Below are 10,412 nucleotides of genomic sequence, written 5' to 3'. Positions count from 1 at the left end.
CAAGAGTTTCTGAAGCTCTGTGACAGGAATTGGAAACAAACACTACATGTATTTTTTATTATACCACACTTTCTTCTATAAATTCACAGTTAAATCTAGACTTTAGGCTGGATCAGATTTTAGGTTTGAATTTTTGGCAAGAATACTATATAGGTAGTGTTTCATGCTTCTATCACTAGGCACACATAAATGTCTGGTGGCTGGAATAGGACATTTTGAGAAACCATAACAAGCAGTTCTGTCAGCTGAGATGCCAGAGATATCTCATTATATCCTCCATTGATGGTGCATAGGTCCACTATCAGCCTCTTACAACCTCAACCCGATTTCCCTTCCCTACTAATCTCTTGCTGCTGTGTTCACTTCCGAATTATGTAACAGGGGTAATTGTCTTTTTGTTCCATGCAGAAGAAATGGCTCATCATGAAAGATGATTTGCAGCTTTTCCACTCAGTTTCAGTCCTTTTATTTTTGGGGGGTTTCTGTACCCAGTTAGTCAGAAAAAAAAGAAATGGATGCTTGTGCTTTCATAAACACATCCTAGCCAGGTGTTAGCAGTCTAGAGGGGATTTATATAGCCTTTAGGCCCACATAGACCCCCTTATGGACAGGGCATAACTATCCAGGTTTCACTGAATGTAGGTCAGCACCAGGTTTGCCAGCAGCAAAATGGAGGTGACATGAAAGACATCAGAACTCAAGTTCCCCCAGAAACATGGCCAATCACTTGATTTGAAAGAAGACAGTCCCAAGCTCATCTTTTGATAGATGATTAATCAATGGGTCCTTAGACTCCTTTATTTTAGAGATTGGAGGAAATTCATGGATAAAGTCAAGGATGCACATGAAAAGAATGCCTGTGAACCAAACTAAGATGCCATTCAAGGAACTGAGATGAAAGTAACTGAAGTAAATGAGACTAAAGTCAAATTCCTTCTCATTTTCCTCAAATGTAGATGAACTACCTGATCAGCTGCATTATAAATAACTGTTTTTTTCTAGACAAGGCATCCAGAACACAGTGTAGTTAGTCACCAGAAGCCAGGTAACATATATCATGAGAAATAGATGGAAGCCGGTGAAAAAGAGAGCCTTATGCACGGACATGGAGTGTAAATGCCATCTTTTAATTTTTTAATCCTCACTCAAGGATATGTTTATTGATTAGAGAGAGAGAGAAACATCTATGTGTGAGAGAAATATCAACTGGTTGCCTCTTGTATGCATCCCAACTGGGGTTAGAACCCGCAACATTTGGGTGTACAGAAAGATGCTCCAACCAACTGAGCAACCCAGCCAGGGCAATGTAAATGTCATCTGGAGAACAGATCCAATAGCTGTTGAAAGAAATCTGTGTTATAAGCACAGGGCTATCAAAAAAAAAAAACAACAACCCAAGTCTGTCACTGTATATCTAATATCATTTCAGGGCCTCAGGGGTCTATTTACCCAAATAACCTTCTTACTCAATAACTTCTGAAATTCCTTTCAAGAGGGATCATTCCACAGGAAGACTTTTAAAGTAACTACAGTGCACATATTATATGGTGGGGGTACTATTACCAACAAGTATGGCTGGAGCACTTAAACAGGCATTAACCTGGGTGGTCATGTAAAGAAGGGAGTTCTTCCAGAAAGTGCCTCCAAATCTCCTTACTGTCCCACCTCTGCCCCTCCTCCTTCTTTTCTCCCTCCTCTTTCAACAGATGGAGTGGTTGGGGGTAGGGGGAATGATCCCAAGCTGTATTAATCTTCACCCCATCTCCTGTGTAGTCCTCTGGGAAGCTAAGGCAAACCAGTATTCGATCCCCCAGTACCACATTTCAGCCTGGGACTTGAGTGATAGGTATTATGACACAGTGAGGTGGTGCCATCCAGACCACAGGGCTCAAATATCTATCCTTGACATTTAAGCAGGTCCCTCACATTAGTGCTATGACTGTGCTCTGATTAGGGAGGGCTGATCATTTATGAGCCATCTCTAGGTGTTTGGAGAAGCTGAACATAAATAGAAGGCTGTGATAGCACTGGCCATGATGGTAGAATTGTCAGCAGAGTACTACACTCTGCTGTGAGGCTAGTCCTATAAGAATAATCTATACTTTTCTAGTCTCATCTCCTATCCCCTAAAATTCTTAGTCAAGCCACTTTCCTTCTCTCTCTCTCTCTCTCTCAAATATACAAGCACATGATTCTAAAATACTCAGCTTTCCAAACTCTCTTGCAGCCCACGGTGCCATGTGACCCAGGAGATGCATATGAAGGTCTCCGACTTGGGCTTCTCTTTCCTGCCCCCAAAAAATGTCAGAAGGAGATTGCTGGTCAATCTACCCCTCTTGTACCTGGCAAATGGTGCAGCAACAATCCCATGACCATGAGGATAAAAACTACTAAAGACAAATACTAAAATAAAAAATACTAAATACAATGAAGCAGCAGGCAGAGGAAACCAGTCCTTGGTACCACTTTGATCACATTTGACACCAGCCGATGGGTTGCCACCCTACAGACCTCTGGTTATAAAAGGAAAATGAATCCCTTGGCTGTCATGGTTGAACATATTTCTAATGGGAATTCCCAACATAATGTTTTTCCCTAATATACACATCAGCATTATGTCCTTTTCTGTCACTGAGAGATACCCTAAGGAACTCTTCTGTGGCAGTTGCTATTGTTTTTGTTTGTTTGTTTGTTTGTTTGTTTGTTTTGGCACAATATAACCGGTCTCTCTATATGCAGTCTTGCTCCCTTCAATCCATTCTCCATTCTGTAGTCATAATGGCCTTTTTAAAACTCAAAGCTGATTGTATCACCATCCTGCTTGCAACCCTCCAGGGGCTCCAGTTGACCATCTTCCTGGTGCTGTGAAGTGGCTGTGCAGTCAGGGAGTGTCTTTCCAACCCTCCTTGTATCTTGGTGGGGCCCTGTGACTACTTCAAGGCTGAGGTGATTAACATATACTTGTGCTCTCTCCACATTCTCTTAGACTTCCATTACCAGCAAAAGGGAGGCCCTAGAGATGGATGAGACACAATAGAATCACCATCTGGAGTAAAGCTGCCCATCCACAAGAAATTAACCTGATGGATTGATTTCAAAATTAATTTGAAATCAATCCATCAGATTAATATGAAAGTCAGAAATAAACTACAGTATATCCAGCCACTGAAATCTTAGGGGTTATTTATTACAGCAGCAAATATTATTCTAATACACTTTCCATTGACTGGGATAATGTTTAAACTCTTAGTGTGGCTCTTCACACTCTGAAACTATCTTCTCTTTGCCTAGAAACTTTGTCCCCCACTCTTTGTCTGGCTAACTACTGTTATCCCATAGACACCTTGGATATCACTTTTCAGAAAAGCCTTACCTAACTAACCTATAGGTAAAGCCTCCCTATTAATACACCTATGCCTCTCTGTTCTTCTCCATTCATACCACTCATTGCACTTGTCAATATTTGTGGTCCCTGCCAGACCATAGCTCCAAGAAAACCAAGGTGTTTATCTGCTTCATGACTATCTCCTTGTTGACTAGTACAGTGTCAGAGACATAGTAGGTAATCAATGAGTATCTGTTAAATGCATAAAGGAATAAACTGATATTCTTAGAACAACTTTAGTATCCCTGTTTAAGGACACTCTTAGGAAATCACTCATGTTGCAGAAAATTCTAGCAATTTTTTAAATCCTATTATGTTATTCTTTTATAATCATCTTTCTCTCTTTGTTTTTGCCACTAGGAAACTCATGGACAGAATTATAGGCCACCTTTAAGAATTTTATAAGGACTAAGTGCATGACTTTCTATATATTCTCTTGATCTAGCTCCATGTAATAATTCAATCATCCATCTCTCATCTTCCTGAGTTTATTATTATTTATTTGCAACTTCTGAAAAGACTTTTGTGGACTCCTCAAAGGCTTTTCTGTACACAGTGGCATCCCAAATTTTTTCACTCTTTTAAATTTTTTAAAATTGTATTTATTGATTTTAGAGAAGAGGAAGGGAAAGAGAGAAGAGAGACATTGATTTGTTGTTCCACTTATTTATGCAGTCATTGGTTGATTCTTATATGCACCCTGACTGGAGATCAAACCCACAGCCTTGGTGTATGAAGATGATGCTCTACACAAATGATCTATCTGGCCAGGGCCAATAATTTTTTCACTTTTAATGGGAGGGCTGGCCTATAATTTCTCCATGCTAAGTTGGGAATCATTAAAATTGATCTCTTCCTTTATTTTTGTGAATAAAAATTGAATCTTTCCTGATATAACTTAGCACAAAGCTGCTGGTAATGGACTTATATCACTTATGATAAAGATCACTATGACAGAAGGCAGATGTTAAAAAAATACTCTTTACCAAAATCATAAAATTCAAAGCTGACAGAGCTAAAACAAGAGGTTTAGAGGTCACATAGTGTAATTCTCTCACATAATAAATGAAAAAAACTAATAGCCAGATAGGTAGAATGATCCTCCACAGCCACACGTACAGTTAGTGCTGGAGCTGGGGCCCCAATTTGGGTGAACTTCAATCTAAATTAGTGCTCTTTTTACAGCAGCCCCCAGCCCTTTTGTTACGTTAAACCTGGTATAGTAGGATGAATAGTGCCCCCCCACACCCCACCGAGATATCCACATCCTAATCCCTAGAACCTATAAATGTACCTTATATAGCAAAATGGACTTTGCAGGTGTGATTAAGGATCTCGGAGTGGGGAGATTATCCTCACTGATTCAGGTGGGCACTGAGTGCAATCACCAGGTTTTTATAAGAGGAAGGCAGAGGAAGATTTGACTGCAGGACCCGCAAAGGCAATGTGATGGCAGATGCAGAGACTGCAGTTACATGGCTACAAGCCAAGCATACAGTCTTAGAACCCAGAAGAGACAAGGAATGAATTCTGTTCTGGAGCTTATAGGGCAAGCACAGCCATGCTGATACCTTGACTTTAGCTCAGTGATAGTGATCTGGGACTTCTGTCCTCCTGCACTGTGAGAGAATAAGCTTGTGTTGTTATATGCCACTAATGTGTGACAATATGTTACAGTGTTGATAGGAGACTAATACACAATGGTTAGACAGCTGTGGCTGTGGACCAAATCTTGTTTTTGTAAATAAAGTTTTATTGGAACAGAACTTTGCCTGTTCTTTTATGAAATATCTATGGCTGCTTTTGCAATACACCAGCAGGGTTGAACAATATGACAGAGACCACGTGGTCTGAAAAGTCAAAGCTATTTAGAATCTGGCCCTTTATAGAAGAAGTTTGCTGACCCTGCCTTAAGACATGAATTAAGCCACCTTTTCTCAAATTTTCACTGTTCTTTTGGACTAGAAATAACACATGTTCATTATACAGAATTAAAATATTACAAAACCACATTATTTAGAAAGTAAATGTCCCTGACAACTATCATCCAAAATTTGGGGTTTGTTCCCCATTTGTCCTTTTTCTCTACACATGTGATAAACTTTATTGTTAGTGTTGTGTTATCAGTTTGTTAAATCTTTAGATATCCATAAATCTCAAAGGACTAGATACTTCAGAAAGATGATACAGTTGTGACTCATTTTAATATGTGAGCCCAGAACAAAGAGAATAGCATGAAGCTGATAGGTTCCCAAGGTCCACGCTTGAGAAACTACTATGGAGTTCAATTGGGAGTTAGTGTGGGGAGTGGTTATGGCCCAAGCCTTAGCATCTACTGGGTCCAGGCCAGATCTCCTCTATTCCTGCATGGCTAATCTTTACCTTCTCTGTGCATCAGTATCCTTATTTGTAAAAATAAAACACATAGAGCAAGGTCGTTAATTAACAACTATAAGAAATAGCAATGTCGGAAGATGGTGGCTTTACTCTAGGCAGCATTTTTCTTGGCTTCTGTGAAGAGGGGGGAAACTTGCGGACTGGTGGAGAAACAGAGCAAGTGGGCTAGGTTACCGAATCACTTTTGAAAGCAGGACATCAAAAATTATTGCACTCACTGGAAAACCAGACGGTAAGGAGTCTGCTACCGGACAAAAGGGGCCCAGGGATCAGCGCGGGGTCTAGGGGTGTGCAGACCCCAGGCCCGCCTACTGCTCCGGGGTCTGCCCCAGGGTGCCCGGGAGAGGGAAGTCGCTGCTCCCTCCCCCGAATACGGGCGGGGGTGGGGGGGCGGTGAGCAACTCCAGGGGAGACCGTGTTGCTAAAAGGAACAGGTTGGCCAGTTGGACTGGGAAAAAATCGCCCAGGGACTATGAACACCCGCCCAGAGGCCTGGGAGGAGTGAGGGACTCTAGCCGACAGGACCAGGGGCAGCTTGGAAGGGCGCCTGCACACCTAGCCCGGTGGAAGTGCAGATTGGTGGAGAGTACAGAACTGGGCCTCGCTCCGCTCACGCCCCATAGGGAGGCCTGAATCGCGCTGCGATCCCGGGAGGGACGTGGCACTTGGTGCGTTCCTACAGTGGTGGCTCAGAGATTTCCAGCCAGCCCGACCGGGGGAGCAGGGAAAGGCGCCCACACCCGGTCAGAGTGCGGTTCAGTGGGGAACACGGAGCTGGAAACGGCTTGGCTCGTGCACCGTCAGGATGACTGACTCTTGCACGCTTTGATCCCGGAAGGGTCTCGGCGAGGCGCTTAGGGCGATCCTAGACCCCAATCTCAAAAGTTTGGGGGAGGGGCGCACCCTTTTACGATCCCCAGGGAGGGCGCAGTGAATCCCAAAATGTCGCGGGTGCCTCCTGAGATCATAGAGCTGGAAACCTGCAGGACCCTGGAGTCCGGAAGAACGTGGAAGTGAGATCCAAAGGGCCAGTGTGTTTGGGAGCGCCCAGGCTACCTAACAGACCTGCTGGAAGGGTGCCTCAGACCTGCTGAGGTCTGGCTGGGAGAGAGAGAAGCATTTCAAAGGTCCCTCAGCCACCTGAAGCCAGCAAGATCAGAAAAACTGGTCTGGCCAGTTAGAAACCAACAAGAGGTTTTTGTTTTTTGTTTTTTTGATTTTGTTTGGTTTCTCTGGCTGTTGTTGGTTGATTGATTTTATCTTGTGTTTTAAGTGACATTTTATTTTTCAATTCTTATTATTTTTATCTCGCAATCCCTTATATTTCTCTTCCATTCATCCTAATATTATTCTTTCCACTCCAAATTTATCTCTCCTGCACTACATCTTCTGCTTTTCTTTCCTTTTTTTTTTAATCTTGCAAGTTACTGTAAATTTGTATTATCTTTTTCTCACTCTTCCAACATTTTTTATTTTAATAATATTTTGGTATTCTTTTTCTTTCTGTATAATCTTCTTTGCTTGGCTGGTTATACTGTCATTTGATAGGTTCCCCCTGGTATCTCAGTCACAAGGTGTTGATAAGTTACTATCTTTCATTTGTGTTCCATTAATACACCTCTCAAGGTTCTATACTCTTTATTCTTGTTATCTAGACCTCATCAATTCTGCCACAAGACTGTCACTTTACTATTACTGCTAGTAACACCTAGTCTATACAATTGTAAATGCTTCTCAATACCCCTACCTGATCTCAGCCCACTTTGCAATTTTCTGAACTATACTATTGTGGGGGTTGTCTCTATTCTTTTACACACTACTCCTATATACTAATCTTTAGTACAACCCTACCTTAGAATCTGACCTCCCACAGCCTCACAGCTTTCTAGATCCAACTAACAATCCTCTCGTCCCCAATAAGAGTCTTACCTTCTTTCCATCCTTTCTAAAACGTGGATAGTGCGGTGGAGGATCATGGTTAACACTATAAGGAGCCAAAGGATAACCCATCTCTTCTCTACTGGCTGCTAAAGTAAATATCATAGTATACTGTCTTGCTGTTTTAAACCATTTTGCCTTACTCCTCCAACTGATCACAAAAAAGAATAGGGGGAAGCTGTGAGCACCAGGATACATGAAGGAGATTGCACCACTGAATGTCACAAATATTCTACCACAGAAGTTCACACCATAATTAAAGGGAATTAGAACAGATCAAATTAACAAACAAGAAGAAAAAAGAAGAAACCCACGAACAATGAGAAAACAAAGAAACAGCTCCCAAGTGAAGGGAAACGAGGAAGCCTCAGGAAAAACGCTAAATGAAATAGAGGCAACTCAACTATCAGATAGTGAGTTCAAAACAATGATTACCAGGAAGTTCAATGAACTCACAATGAGCTTTCAGAAATTAGAGGGAAACTACATCAATCTCACTGCAAACTATATAAACATGAAAAGGAAATAGAAACTCTCAACAAAGGTCAAGAGGAAATGAAGAATACAATTTCTGAACTGAAGAACACAGTAGAAGGAATGAAAAGCAGGATTGATAAAGCAGAAGATCGGATTAGCGAGCTGGAGGAAAAAGTAGAAAACAACATCCAGAAAGAGCAAGAAAAGGAAAAGAGGCTCAGAAAGAATGAAGAGGGATTAAGAGAAATGCAAGACAATATGAAACGTAATAATATCCGTATAATAGGGATACCAGAAGGAGAAGAAGAAAAGCAAGGGATCGAAAACCTAGTTGAACAAGTAATGAAGGAGAACTTCCCTAATTTGATGAGAGAAAAAGTCACACAAATCCAGGAAACACAGAGAGTCCCAATCAAGAGGAACCCAAAGAGACCCACCCCAAGGCACATCATAATTAAAATGACAAAATTTCAAGACAAAGAGAGAATCTTAAAGGCAGCAAGGGAGAAAAAGGAAGTAACATACAAGGGAGCCCCAATAAGGCTACCAGCTGACTTCTCAATGGAAACACTCCAAGCCAGAAGAGAATGGCAAGAAATACTCCAGGTAATGAGAACCAGAGGGCTGCAACCAAGGCTACTATATCCAGCAAGGCTCTCGATCAAGATAGAAGGCCAAATAAGAAGCTTCCCAGACAAAAGAAGTCTAAAAGATTACACCTCGACCAAACCAGCTCTGCAAGAGATTCTAAAAGGATTGCTTTAAGGAAGGGAGGGAAAAGAGAGAGAGAGAGGAACACACGTACATAAAAGACAATGAATAAGTACCTATCAATAATAACCTTAAACGTAAATGGATTAAATGCTCCAATCAAAAGACATAGAATAGCTGATTGGATAAGAAAAAATGACCCACTTATCTGCTGTCTACAAGGGACCCACCTCAGGATAAAAGACCTGCACAGGCTGAAAGTGAAGGGCTAGAAACAAATCTTCCAAGCAAATGGACAGGAAAAAAAAAGCCGGGGTAGCAATACTCAAATCAGACAAAATAGACTTCCAAAAAAGGGCCATAAAGAGAGACCCAGAAGGTTACTTCATAATACTCAAGGGAAGAATCCATTAAGAAGACATAAATATTGTAAATATATATGCACTCAACATAGGAGCACCCAAATACATAAAGAAAATCTTAGGGGACTTCAAGAAAGATATGGACAGCAACACAATTTTAGTGGGAGATTTTAACACCCCACTATCAAAAATGGACAGATCTTCTAAACAAAATATCAACAAAGATACTGTGGCATTGAACAATACCCTTGATGAAATGGACTTTACTAATATATACAGAGCCCTCCACCCAAAACAAGCTAAATATACATTCTTTTCAAATGTACATGGAACATTCTCAAAGATAGACCACATGATAGGACACAAAACAAGCCTCAAGAATTTCAAGAAAATTGAAATCATACCAAGCATTTCCTCAGACCACAAGGGACTGAAGCTAGAAACCAACCCCAAGGAAAAAAACCCAAAAAAACTCAAAATCATGCAGATTAAATAGCATGCTATTAAACAATGAATGGGTCAAGAATGATATTAGGGAAGAAATCATACGGTTTCTGGAAACAAATGAAAACGAACTCACAACAACCCAAAATTTATGGGACACAGCCAAGGCAGTCCTGAGAGGGAAGTTCATAGCGATACAGGCCCACCTAATAAGGTTAGAAACATTCCAAACAAACGACCTAACCCTACATCTACAAGAACTTGAGGAACAACAACAAAGGCAGCCCAGAGCAAGCAGAAGGAAGGAAATAACCAAGATCAGAGCAGAATTAAATGACATAGAGACTAAAAGCACAATTCTAAGGATCAATGAATCCAAGAGCTGGTTCTTTGAAAAGATAAACAAAATCAACAAGCCTTTAAGCAGACTCATCAAGAAAAAAAGAGAGAAGACCCAAATAAACACAATCAGAAATGAAAGAGGAGAGATTACAACAGATACCACAGAAATACAAAGGATTGTAAGAAATTACTACAAAGAGCTGTATGCCAAGAAATTTGAAAACCTAGGTGAAATGGACAACTCTCCAGAAAAATATAATCTTCCAAAATTCAATGAAAAAGAAGCAGAAAGCCTGAACAGACCAATAACAACAAAAGAAATTGAAGCAGTAATCAAAAAACTCCCAACACACAAA

Source organism: Phyllostomus discolor, chromosome 3 (assembly GCF_004126475.2).
Source record: "Phyllostomus discolor isolate MPI-MPIP mPhyDis1 chromosome 3, mPhyDis1.pri.v3, whole genome shotgun sequence".
Classification (NCBI taxonomy): Eukaryota; Metazoa; Chordata; class Mammalia; order Chiroptera; family Phyllostomidae; genus Phyllostomus; species Phyllostomus discolor.
The sequence above is the reverse complement of the archived record's forward strand: the minus strand, read 5'-3'. Positions refer to the sequence as shown.